General features: G+C 36.7%; 1 non-coding gene across 2 annotated transcripts; it reads left to right on the plus strand.

Annotated features, from left to right (window-relative positions):
* The first annotated feature begins 4,065 nt into the window (after positions 1-4,065).
* On the plus strand, positions 4,066-12,764 carry LOC114255809 (uncharacterized). Of its 2 annotated transcripts, XR_014363675.1 has the most exons (5): positions 4,066-4,294; positions 4,384-4,461; positions 4,827-4,925; positions 11,895-12,037; positions 12,397-12,764. It is a non-coding gene; the product is annotated as an uncharacterized LOC114255809 (transcript). The 2 variants fall into 2 exon arrangements; XR_014363674.1 differs by lacking the exon at positions 12,397-12,764 and having other exon boundaries at positions 11,895-12,181.
* Positions 12,765-13,533: the final 769 nt, after the last annotated feature.

The following is a 13,533-nucleotide window of genomic DNA, read 5'->3' on the forward strand; positions in this document are numbered from 1 at the left end:
GGTTAGAGAGGGTGGGATGTTGGAGCATGGCGACGAAGTAGCAGAGAGAGGTGAAGGAGTTAGAGAGGGCATAGATGAGGGTGGGCAGTCCAGGAGATGATGTTGGGAGGGGGGATTCGTAGATCAGAGTTTGCTATTCTTCTTCTTCTTCATCCGCTATTGTTGAAGCTCAGTAGTGACACAAAAAAAATATATATATATATATATAGAGAGAGAGAGAAGTGTAAAAGGCACGATTGATCTGTATATCATGATGTTTTATGAAAATCTCCATTACAAACTAAAATAACATTGAGGGACTTAGGCATCAAAAAATATTATTATGGACCTCTCCTCCTTCTAAAAGTTGGGTAAGGATTTTAGACCAAATTTTCCTTTATAATATAGTATTATTTTTATTTTTTTATTATTAGTTTGTACAATTAACTAGAATAATAATTTAAAAAAAATAAGAAAAATAAAAATATATGTTTTTTTTTTCTCTAGAACTTAAATTTAAACAATGGTTAAAAGTCTCAAATTCAAATTTTTTTTTTTTTTTTTTTTGAGAGGAACTCTCAAATTCATTTTAATATTAGATTTTGTTAGTGGTCTAAATTTGAATAATTGTTAAAAGGGCTAAACTCATTTAATAGTCATTCAATATATATATATATATATATATATTAAAATAAGTGGGCGAATTTAAATTATAGAAATGCATATATAATTAATTGGGTAAATTATACTTTGTCCTCCTAAAGTTTCACTTATTTCTCACTTTGGCCATTTATGTTTGTAATCTTTTCCACTTTGGTCTTTAAGTTTAATTTTTCTCACTTTGGCTCTTTATGTTTGCAATCCATTCCACTTTAGTTCTTCATATTTGCAATCCTTCCCACTTTATTCCTAAACTAACTTCAATCTAAAAAATTAACAAAACCTGTCACATCACTAACACATCAGTTCCATGTGTGATGTAAAAAATTCATTAAAGATGCAAAAAATAAAAAAAAAAAAATTTAATTTTTATTTAGTCTTTAGTGAACTTTTTTTTTTTCAAATTTATTCATAAACATTATTACATTATAGATGCATCTAGATTAGATGCAGCTAAAAAAAAAATAACAAATTTAACTAAAAAAAGAAAAAAAGTTTACTAAAGACAAAAAAATAAAAATATACTGACTCAAATACCTATATTGTCAATCATGAAATGAAAAATTTACTATCATTTTTTTCGTCTTTAGTAAAAATTTTTTTTAGTTAAATTTGTTTTTATTCTTTTAGCTGCATCTAGATGCATCTATAATGTAATAATGTTTATGAATAAATTTGAAAAAAAAGTTCACTAAGGACTAAATTTTTTTTTTTGCTATTTATTTATTATTTTTTGTATCTTTTGTGAATTTTTTACAACACATATAGAGCTGATGTATTAGTAATGTGATAAATTCTATTACTTTTTTAGATGAAAGTTAGTCTAGGAGTAAAGTGAGAATGATTGCAAACATGAAGAGCCAAAGTGGGAAGAATTACAAATATGAATGGTCAAAGTAGGAAAAATCAAATTTAAAGGGCCAAACTGAGAATGATTGCAAATATGAAAGACTAAAGTGGAAAGGATTGTAAACATAAATGGCCAAAGTGAGAAAAATCAAACTTAAAGAGCCAAAGTGAGAAATGGATAAAATTTTAGGAGGACAAAGTGTAATTTACCCTAATTAATTTGGGATAATTTATTTCCTAAGTTTGGGTTGACACACATACGATCAATTATTGATTATTCAATTGAATATTTGTCACAGTGATACCTTATTTTCAATATAATTAATTTATATGATGAGAATAACTCATTTATGTTATTTTTCATAATAATAAGTTATAAATTGACAATTGGTGAATAATAATAGTGTTGCAAGTGACAATTAGGGATAACAATTTAAATCCGGCCCGATGGGGATCCGATCCCCCGTCCCGAATTATAATGGTTTTTTCCCGAAAAATATCCCCGTGGAGACGGGGATGGTATTCAAAATTAAATCCCCGATCAGTTTCGGGCCGGGGACGGGGATCAGTGTTCAAGCCCCGGCCCGTCCCCGACCCCGGCCCCGAATTTCCCCAAAATAAAATTACTATTTTACCCCTATATACATATATATATATATATATATATATTATAAACCAACCCTTGTCCGTCACTTATTTACACACTGTATTGAACCCCTCTATTTTACACACTGTATTGATTTTCCTTTATCAATACATAAAATAATTATTTTTCTTTATCTTCCTTTATCAATACATAAAATAATCCATCCATCACCACCTCTCATCAATACATAAAACCAACACCTCTGTATTGATTTTACAATTGATTTTATCATCCATCACCGCCCCTCATGTCTCTCTCTCTCTCTCTCTAAAACCCTCCACCGATCTCCCTCTCCTATCACCGCAATCTCCCTCCTCTCCCTCCTCCTATCATCGCGACCTCCTCCTCCGAATCACCGCAGTTGCAGTGACACCATCCGATTCGGCGATCTCCTCCTCCGTCGCCTCTTGCGGCCTCCTCCGTCGGCTCTCGCTTCCCCTTCTCTCTGCCATGGTAGATCTGAGAAGATCCTCCTCTGCCACCGTCGATTTCGTCCCTCTACCAGATCTGACTCTATTTTTTTTTTTTTTGATGATGTTGCTTTCTTGAATCCCTTGATGAAGTTGTTGATGGTTTTTTTTTTTTTTTTTTTTTTTTAAGATGTTGCTGTTGATGTTTTTGTTCATGATTTTTTTTTTTTTTTTTGGGGATGATGTTGCTGAATGATGTTGTTGATGATAAGTACGGGGATTTTCTGGGGTCGGGAAAATCCGATCCCCGTTGGGGGCGGGGTTGGGGGGAGTGATGAGTTCCCCGTCGGGGATCGGGGCCGGGGACGGGAATTTTTGTAGTTTCGAGGATCGGGGACGGGGAGGGTGATCCCCGGCCCCGCCCCGCCCCGTTGCCATTCCTAGTGACAATCTGCTTTATTGTTATCCATTTTTTTGCTAACATATTGGCTAAATTACAAACACACTTTTTAAGATTTATTTAAATTATAAATTATTTTTTATAATTTTAGAAATTACATTATACCCTTTAAGATTTCTAATTTTATAATAAATAGGTTCTTTTATTAATAAATCATCAAATTAATTAACAATTTTTAATAATATTAAAATTTTATTTCAATTAATAATTCAGATAATTTTATTATTGTATAGGTAAACAGTTAGAAATTTTACTTTTTTAATTAATTCTGTTAAATAAAAAATTATGACAGAGAGATATTTGTAATTTTTCAAATTATAAGAGATAATTTATATTTTAAACAAACTTTAAGGGTGCATTTATAAGGATTGTACGGGGAAAAAAAACCTAAAAAAACACAAATCACAAACCCGCTGATTAAAAAAAAAAAGGGGCAAATTACACAAATAGTCCCTATAGTTTGGGACTTGTGTCACTTTGGTCCCTAACTTTTCAACTATGACACATTTGACCATGAATTTTGAATCTTGTTCCAAATAAGGACAATTGAAGATATCATTAGATTTTTTAAGGGTAAAATTGTCAATTTGATAAAATATAAATTAATTTGACAAAAATAAATGTCAAACAAATATTTGTAAATTTTTAAAAATTATTTCTATCCACTAAAAATAAAATTATGTAAAATTGATAAATCTTTTAGACATTTATTTATTGTTTTTACCAAATTAATTTTTATTATGTGTTTGGATGATGATCATGTAAAATTAATTTAAAAAAATTAATCATGTAATTTTTATTAATTTTACATAATTTTATCATTGGTGGATAAAAATAATTTTTAAAAAATTAAAAATATTTTTTTGACATTTATTTTTGTCAAATTAGTTTATATTTTATAAAATTAACGATTTTACTCTTAAAAAATCTAATGATTTTTTCAATTGTCCTTATTTGGAACAAGATTCAAAATTTAAGATCATCACAATTGAAAATTTAGGGACCAAAGTGACACAAATCCTAGACGAACTATTAATATAATTAATCCAAAAAAAATATACAAACCCGAATTCAGTCCGACCCATTCAAATTCGGCCCCACCCACTTGGTGCCCATCCTCAATTTGGTCAGCGATTCGGTTCCCATCCAATTCTAGCGTCAAAATTTATATATACAGAGGGAGCGCAGGCAAAGCCTCTTCTACCATACGGCGCACAATAGCATCTTTTTAGCAAGAACAATTACAAACGATTTCAGATCGATCGTGTTCAATTCAACGACTTGAGGATGGTAATTCCTATATTTTTCTATTGAATTACGTTGTTTCTTTCTCATATTTGATTTCTATAACATATATGTGTGTGTGCGTATCTGTGTAGGTTTGCTTGGCTTGTTTGGTGCCTCTTTTCCTCGTCCCGATTGTGAACTACTTGCCAATACTGTTTTATTTCATCATGGTAAGATTTATTTATCCTTTTTAATTGTTTTTTAATTCAAAATCATAATGACCCAATGGTTAGATCTTCTTCAATTGTTCAATTTTGGAATTTTTTTTCCTTCACGAACTTGTTTATTGGCTACAAGTGGAATTTTTAATTTTTCCCCAATTTTCTATTCTTCAATCGTTCAATTTTGGATTTTTGTCCTTCAGGAACTTGTTTATTGGCTACAAATGGAAAATTTTCAATTTTTTTTTTTCTATTCAATTGTTCAATTCTGAATTTAATTTAATTTAATTTAATTTTATTTATTTGGGTGGCTACAAATGGCAAAATTTCAATTTTAAATTTTTTTAAAAGAAAATTCTGTGTAAAATTTACAGGGAAAAGTTTATGGGCTGTTTGGTTGGGAGTATCGGAAGCCAGTGATAGCACCCCCTGCATGTCCCTACAAGCCTGTGGCCAACAAGAGCAATAGTAAAGTAAGCGTGAATTCTTATTTGATATTTATTTGAATATAATTGTATGCCTGTATATATTGAGAAATCAATTGAGCATGTGGAAAATCTTAGTTTGATTGGGGTTGGTTTTTGTGGTGGCACCCAACTGTTGTATGTCTTTGATATAATATTTTCCCGGTGAAGTAAATATATGATGAGCCGAACCCAAGTGGACAAAATCTTAGAACTGAGAAAAGAGGTTTTTCAATTAAGGAATTGTTTTAAATATAATTATAGTACTTGAAGATGTCTTTTTGTGTCTTCAATGCTTATGCTGTTAAATTGGAATAAGGAAAGAAAAAGAAAAAGTTGTTGGGAAAAGAAATATCAAGAAATTTGAAAATGGTGAAAAAGGTGGCAAGTCTTTGTCGCTGAAGAACCTGATATTAACTCAATATTCTTGGGAAGAATCATTTTACATGATAGGTAAATATTTGATGGTCACCAACAATATCATATTGGCAAGTATTATTGTATACTAAGGGAATCCATGTTGTTTAAATTTTGAAGAATATTTAATTTAGGTGCTATCTTTGTTGGATGGGTGGGTCAAGGGGAACAAATTGAAGAACTGTTTTGTTGAAGGGTAATGAGCTATGTGTAAAACAAGGGTTGATATTTCATATTACGGTCACGAGGTGATAATGATATATTAGTTGTTTTAAAAAGGAGTGATGCTTGTTCAGTACAATAGACCATTAATTATTTTTCGGATACCAAAGCTATCTAGGAGTATATATGTTGGGTTTGGATCAAGGATTTGAGTAGGGATTTGTGGAGGAAAGAAAAAGTGAATTTTTTTTTAGCTTTTATTTCATACACATAATTTTTTCTTTTCATTCATAAATTCTTTTCCAAATCCTTGATCCGACACAAGCACAAGGTATCAACAAATTTCTTAGTATTGTAGTAAGAAGTCGGAAAGAGGGTGAGTGGATGATCTATGTAATGCAATGGATCAACAAATGTATATTGCTGGGAAGAGGATAAAAATGTTTGTCTGTATATCTTTTGGGAAGGTACTTGAATAATGTGGATTAAAAACCTTTTCACAAAGTGAATGCACTGGAGGAGGGCATCATCAAGGTAATTGGAATGGGATGATTTTCAATGCAAATTTGGAAGGACAAAAAGTGATTGAAAAGTTGGATGATATCCTCCACCCTCATTCTACCCCTCCGTGTGTCCAATAAACAAGGCACACCTGTCCACCGCTCACGTCCCCCCACCCTTATGTTCTAGTGGGTACTTGAATTTGCACCACTCCTTTTAGGGGTGTCAGGAGCTACCACTCAAGCTAGCTGGTGGTGGAAAGTATACTCTAGACACCCCATTTTTGACCGACCTTAAGACTCAGACGTCACCGATTGAGCGCTTGGTGATGTTACATATTGTGCTCGTTCTGAGGTTGCGGAGTCTCGGCTGCGAGTCTTGCCTCCAGACTTCGGGGCTCTTTTGTGCTTTGCCTCGGTTTGCGAACCAGGTCCTGTTTTCTTTGTTTTCTCTTCCCGAAGGGAGGGAGAGGTCTCGTAGATCATCTCTTAGTGGCCGTAGGCTACGTTTCGTGGTCGTAGGCCATTTTTTTCGTTTGGAGCCCGGTTTTTGATTTTTCGAGGCCGTCAGCCGTGTGCCTCAGTTCGGGACCGCTTAACCACCTCAGTTTGCTCCGGTTTTTGGCATACACCTTATTTCCTCCCTTTTGAGGGACACTGTGGTCTGAAATACCAACTTCGTGATTGAACGCCACTTCCGGTGCCTAACAGCCTGTTTTCGGGGCTCCGAATTGCGTGTTCGGCCCCCGAACCTCCGTTTTGCATCCGTCTTGGTTCATTTTTGGTGGAGACCTTATTTTCATTGTTAGAAAGGTTGTAGGAGAGTGGGAGGCCAGCAATTTTTCTGAAAAGCCAGCTTTTTTTGGTCAAAAGTGATTCAGCATGAATCCGGGAAGGAGGAAAACATCTGCGCGGCTTCACCGAAACGGGCATAACTCTTTGCACAGGAGGAATTAAGATATGAGGCCATCACCGTTGGAAAGCTTACTTCCGGGGCTTTATTTTTCACTCAAGAATCTCCTAAGGACAAGTTCGGGTGGGGGAGATATGGTTGGTTGAAGTCCGTTTGGACCGAATCTGCGCGGCTTCACGAAAACTGGCATAACTTTTTGCACAGGAGGAATTTTGATGCAAGGTTTGCGGCATTGGAAAGCTAACTTCTGGGGCTTCATCCTAGGGGGTGGCCGGCCACTTTGACCCTTTTGACCTGGCCGGCCGGCTACCTTGCCTGGCCGGCCGGCCACCTGAACCTTTTGAACCTGGCCGGCCATTTTTGCCCTCCTAAGTGTGTTCCAGCTGTGCTAGCTATTCTGCACTTGACCCATTGTCCGAGGGTCTCCCCTTTTGGAGAGAAATTTGAATTGGTTTTTCCCCCCCATTCTCCACCCCTTCTCCTCTATATAACCAGCACCCCTCCTCCATGATTAAGGGTTAGAAAAAATCAGCCAAGACTTTCCCCCCCTCCCCTTCTCCCTCCATTTTCACTATTCTAAGCTCCAAAACCCTAAGAGTCTTGCACCATTTGCACTACAACCCATAGCACCACACCTCCACACTCCATTCCAACACCTTGAGGCTGATTTCCAGAGGCTAGAAGCTCATTTCCTTGGACCAAAAGCTGCTGTGTTGTTGTTCTACAAGGGTAAGCTCCTATGTTCCCCTTTTTTGCACTATTTTGCTCTATATTTTAGCTCCTTTTGCTTACATTTTTGGGCTCCAACCCGAACTAGAATTAGTCATATTTTGAGCTCATCTTCATGTTTGATCAAGGGTTTTTCTCTGTTTGAAGCCACCTGCTACCCCTTTCCCTTTATTTCTCTTTTAGGGCTATTTCTTGCATGATATGTTAGCCTTGTTTTTAAGCATTTCTGGGCTTCGAGTCGAACTGTAAAGTGCTTTATTTTGAGCCCTTCTTCAACTTTGTTGAAGGGCTCTTCACTGTTTGAGGCCAGCTACTGCCTCTTGCACTCTCTCTCTCTTTTAGGGCCATTTTTGCATCATATTTTAGCCTTACTTGTGAGCATATTTGAGACTTGCCATAAACTGTAAAGTATCTTGTTTTGAGCCCCTCTTCAACTTTGTTGAAGGGCTCTTTGCTGTTTGAGGCCTTTTGCTGCCCTGTTTGTTCAATCTCTTTTTTAGGGCTGTTTTTGCATGATACTTTAGCCTTATTTGTGAGCCTTTTTGGACCTCGACCTAAACTAAAAAAGGTCTTGTTTTGACATCATCTTCATGTTTTCTTAAGGTCTATTCTCTGTTTGGGGACATCTTCTCCTATGCATGCTTCATTCCTTCATGCTTTAAGCCATGCATTTGAGCATTTGCATTGGCTTTGTTTTGGCCTCTTGGCCACTGAAATCCAGCGGATTTTCAGTGACTTTGATGAGGTTTTGAGCTTTGAAATCATGGAGGGGTGACCCTCTCACCCCTCATTCTCTTTACTAGCATGTTTGGCCTTTCAAAGGGACCTTATTTTGCATGCATTGAAGTCACTTTCCGGGCCTCATTCTGAATGTTTTGAGGTCTGTCTCGGCTCTGTCCGAGGCCCTTTCGGCCATATTTTATGTCTATGTTGCATGTGTAGAGAGATCCCATTCAAGGCCTTTCAAAGAGGCCTTTCTTGGCATGTTTCCGAGACTAATTCCAGGGCCTATTTGGTGGGTTTTAGGGCTATCATAACCCATTTCCAGAGTTGTTTTGGTCTTGCTAAGTGTCCTTGAGGCATGTGCTTAATAACCCCTTGTATGCCCTTCTAAAGGAGCCCCTTATTTTTGCATGCATTGGCTGCATTTCAGTGATTATTTTGGCATGTTTTGTTCATTGATTTTGGCTGGTTTGGTGAGATTTCACACGCTTCATATACATGCCATGTAAACCATGTTTGCTAGTCAAAATTGCATGCTATTTTAGTCCATCTTGCTAGCATCTTTGGGCCATGTTTTGAACTAAAAATGTTCATGTTTTGGGACTGCCTTGGTTCTGTCTTCATGCTTCATGATCAAATAATGCATGCTTTGCATAGCTATAGGTCAATGCATGTGCCTAGTTTCGTGTTTCGGGACCATTCCATGCATCGGGTGCCATGCTTCCATGTTTCGGGATCATTTTGCATCACATTTCAGTGCTGGAACTTGCATGTTTGTATGCCATATTTCATGCCTTGCCATGCCTTGTTAGAGTGGCATTCGTGCCTCAGGATCGGTCCTCGGTTTGCGTGCATGTGTGCACGCATCTCGAGTGTCTCATTTTCATCTCATGGCCACTGATGTGAGTGTGGTTGAGGTCCACTCATGTTGGTGTAAGTCCATTGTGCATTGTGTATGCCATTCTAATTCATAGCATTGCATATGCTAGGTTGTATGTTAGAGTATCGTGTATGTCTCGCTACATCGTGCATTGTGTATGCCATCTCATAGCATTGCGTATGCTAGGTTGCATGTTAGGATTGCATTCATGCATGTCATGCACATTGCATTGTGCTTGGGATAGGAGTTAGCCCTAGCACGGGAAACGAGGGGCGTTTCGTACTCCGAGTGACGGAACGTGTCTCAATTTCCAGTCGCCGACACTCCGGATTACCCATGATGGAGTTTAGGCCTTGTTGTGTTTTTATGTGCATTCATTTCATATTAAGTCGTGCAACTCGACTCCTCGGCCATCATGCATCGAGATGCGTGATTGGTGGCACGAGGATCGAGGACTACACTCCCTGAAGAGTAGTCAAGCACACATATGTGAAAATACATTGCCATGCCCCTTTCTTGCTCTCTGTTGTAGCAAATCAGAAACCGGTAGTCTTTTGGAGCTTCGCGCAATATTCCGAGCTTAATTGTAAACAGAGGCAAACTGGGGCATCGTAGTGGATTTTTGCGCAACGGCGACTCGAGCATGCATCATCCATCATTTGGAACAGAGCCGAGGCGGTCCATAGATTTGCGTGCCAGTTTATTGCTTTCCTAGCTTAATTTGTTAATTAATTAGGATTTTGTACTTATTTGGACTGTAGTTATTATTCGGACTGTATTATTCTTTCGGACCCTCCGAGCGAGGGCACAATTGTAATAAGTGTGCGTGCGTGTGATGTATATCTTCCAACCCCACGTCTTTCTCTCTTTTATTTACCAGCTTATGATGGTTAGATTAGGGCATATTTCAATTAGCATACAGTATGATAGTATGTTTGCATTCATTCATCTGTTTTGCATGCACCAGGCTCGGCGCATCATACTAATTACATTTGTATTTCAATTCCAAGTTGAATACATGTTAGCTGTAGCATTTCATATGCCATGTTTAGAATAGCCGAGCCTATTATAGTTGCATTTTGCATGTATTGCATATAGGCATTTCTGTATATTTAGGATCATGCATGGATTTCTAACATAGCTTCTGTTTTGGCTTGGAGTACTCGGTAAGTTTTTATGCTTTAGCATCCTTGCATGCGTGTGAGTGACTGCCATGATAGCATGCTTACCATGAGGCTATATGCTTATGTGATATATCTGCCTGAATGCCTGTGGGTGAAGGTTGGGTTATATGGATTGGAACAATTCATCAACTGTGAGTTTTAAGCCCACTAGATAGTGGCAAAATCATGTTTTCTTAAGCCCATCCGAGGGTGGCAAATCCACGTCTTAGCCTACTTGCGGGTAGCACCATCAAACCATCTTTCAAACAAACAAACATGAAATGTTTTGTTCCAATTCAGGTGACCCAGTCTATACTTGTATGCTGTGCGCATCACATAGTAAATCTAGGCTAATAACCGGAATAAGAACACATAATGTTTTCAAAACTAGATATCATGGTTAGTAGAGGCCGATCTTTGATCGGGCGAGCGGGGGTGCTCACGAAGTGACCTTCTCCAATCGTACCCAAGTTCCCGAGCCGAGACAACTTTGGTGATGACGGACACGTGGCCTTAGGCACGAGTCAGGGTTTCCTAAATTCCCCAAAATAAAATATTTAGGTGGCGACTCTGTATCTGACAAAGCAGTCCATGTTTGGCACTTCTTTCAAAAAAAAATCTGTTTTCTCAAAACAATTTACCGGATTTGGACTCTTTGGTTCAAATTAAGAACCGTGACAATTTGAGTCCGAACTGTAGTGAGCCCAAAATGAACCGAATGGGACCCATCCTCCCGGGGCGTTCGGGGACGTCTACATATACGATGATATTACTTTGTGGAATTGATCGGGGCTATAAGTTTTTGTGAAGAATCTTTGTTTTTTAGTATGTTTATGAAATTCAAGGGCTAGTGATGGCTAATTGAATCACTTGTATGGGTTTGAAGACAATTATCATTCATCTAGAAAGAGAAAACCCATCAAGTACAAGTTGAGATGGATAAGTGTTTTATCATCATTATTATTGCAATTTTTACTGAAATAGGAAAAGGAATTATTTTATCCAATGATTGCTTGCATTAATTCTCTAGTGCTCTTTTACTCTTTAGTTCTTGTTTTTTTTCCCCATAACAAGTCGAATTTATTGTGGTTTGTTGCAAAATAATTCAAACCAACAATTGAATATCTAGTTTGCTTCCTGTACCTGTTGTCTTCTTTTTTTAATCATAGTTGTCTGAATGGAAACTGTGGGTTATTTTAATGAGTCATTGCTTGTACTTGCTCTTTTGTCTTTAATGCCATTCCTGGCCCCGATTAGACCAAAATATAGCAACCAGCAACTGCTAGGCAAACTATCTTTAGTTGGAAAATAATTCATAAAGCAGCACTGGATTTCCATTGTGCTGGTTGCTTTTGTTTATAATTGGTGTGATTCTCCACGTTGGCTTTGCTGATACTTTTTGTTGATCATGCCATAATCTTTTTCTATTTGTTTGGACGTCCTTTGAAGTATGAACTGTAAAATGAAAGAGAGCGGCTTGTTTTTTTACAGGTGGGAGCAGAACCTGACCTGGGTGCATCGGAGCCTGTTCGGAAATCAGTGGGGGTAGTAGATGACGGCAAGATTGACTGAAGTCGTGGACTACTCTCCTTGCATAAATATCAAAATTGAATGTTTTATAGCTTTCTTGTGAGGTAAAGGAGGTTTCTTTAGTTGGTTGTGCCGAAAGACAAGTGATGTTATCAGATTGTGTTTTTGAGCAATCACTGCTTGTTGAGAGATAATGTTGGATTATATGCATTCTAATCATGTGAAACTATAAATTAGTTTATTGTTTATTTCTATGTAAATTTGATGGGAAAATTTGATTTGGGGCAAGCTAATTTGAACTACCGTTCAAAAAAAAAAAAGAAAAAAAGAAAAAGAAAGGAGAGGCTAATTTGAACTAGATCTTATTTTTGAAACACTTGTTAGGACTTGGATGGAGGTTTATCTTCGCTTTCGTCATTGTAACTTCGTTTTCAATCGTCCTTGGTTTTTCTTGTCGTCTCAGGGAATTATCCTAGTTCGAACTTGGATTGAAAACGGAACGAGTTTCAAGTTTAAGCATGGCTGTTCACTTTTCAAGCTTATCTCAGACGAGCATTGAGTGAAAGGTGGATGATCTGAGCTCAAGTAGCTTAATTTTTCACCCAGTTTTTGGGCACTCAAATCTTTTGCTTTATGGACCTAGTTACTCGAATCCATCCCAAGTGTTTAGGGCCAGAGATAAGAACCATGGGCACCCAGGCAAATTATCCAGGTTCACTGGTCTTTAAAATCTGTATGCTCTCTACTTTCTATGCCATAACTTGAAAGACACCTTTAACAAAGTCTTAAAACTTTGCACTCAACTCTTAGTTGGGAATGATGGCTCCAAAATGGTGCTGGTAGTAGCCCTTGCATGATCTCTTTGGATCCTCTGTTACTTTGGAATCTCACCAATTAATTTATATTGAAAATTTTTATTCTTACATAAATTTAAAAAAAAAATGACAAAAATGATGTGGTAATGCTATTATTATAAATAAATTCATCTTCAATGGTGTTTTGTTTTTAATTAAAAAAGATTCACACTGAACCACATCATTATATATGGAAATTATTTATGAATTTTTTGTTTGTACAACATTATTCTTTATATTTTGTAAAATTCTATGGACATCTCACTTGATACCAAAATTAAGTTATGTTTGGTTTTGATTTTTTTTGGCTAAAAAAGCACAAAAGAAAAAATTGACTACATAAACTAATAAGACAAAATATCACATTCAAACAATAATCATTATATATTTTCTCTCGTAAAAGTTAAAAAAGTCAAAAATAAAAATCAAATGAGGCTAAAAAAGTTAGGTTAAAATACCCAAAAAATAAAAAAGGCAGAGGCTATTTTAGCTCTTCCCAAATGAAGATTTAATCATAGGCTTTGTTTGGAAGGATTTTCAAATCTTGATTCTACCCCCACATTGGAACATCATGTTTGGATAGAGTTTTGGAACTAGTTTTCCTCAACAAACACAAAATTCTGCAGAAAACTCTCTGCAAAGTGCGATTTTCAAACTTTTTTTTTTTTGAAATTTAGCCTAACCGGTCGTCCCATCGGATGTCTTACCGGACATCCCACCGGTCATCCAGCCGGTTGATCGGAACA

This window comes from Camellia sinensis, chromosome 3, assembly GCF_055761805.1.
Source record: "Camellia sinensis isolate YWXY chromosome 3, ASM5576180v1, whole genome shotgun sequence".
In the NCBI taxonomy this organism is placed as follows: Eukaryota; Viridiplantae; Streptophyta; class Magnoliopsida; order Ericales; family Theaceae; genus Camellia; species Camellia sinensis.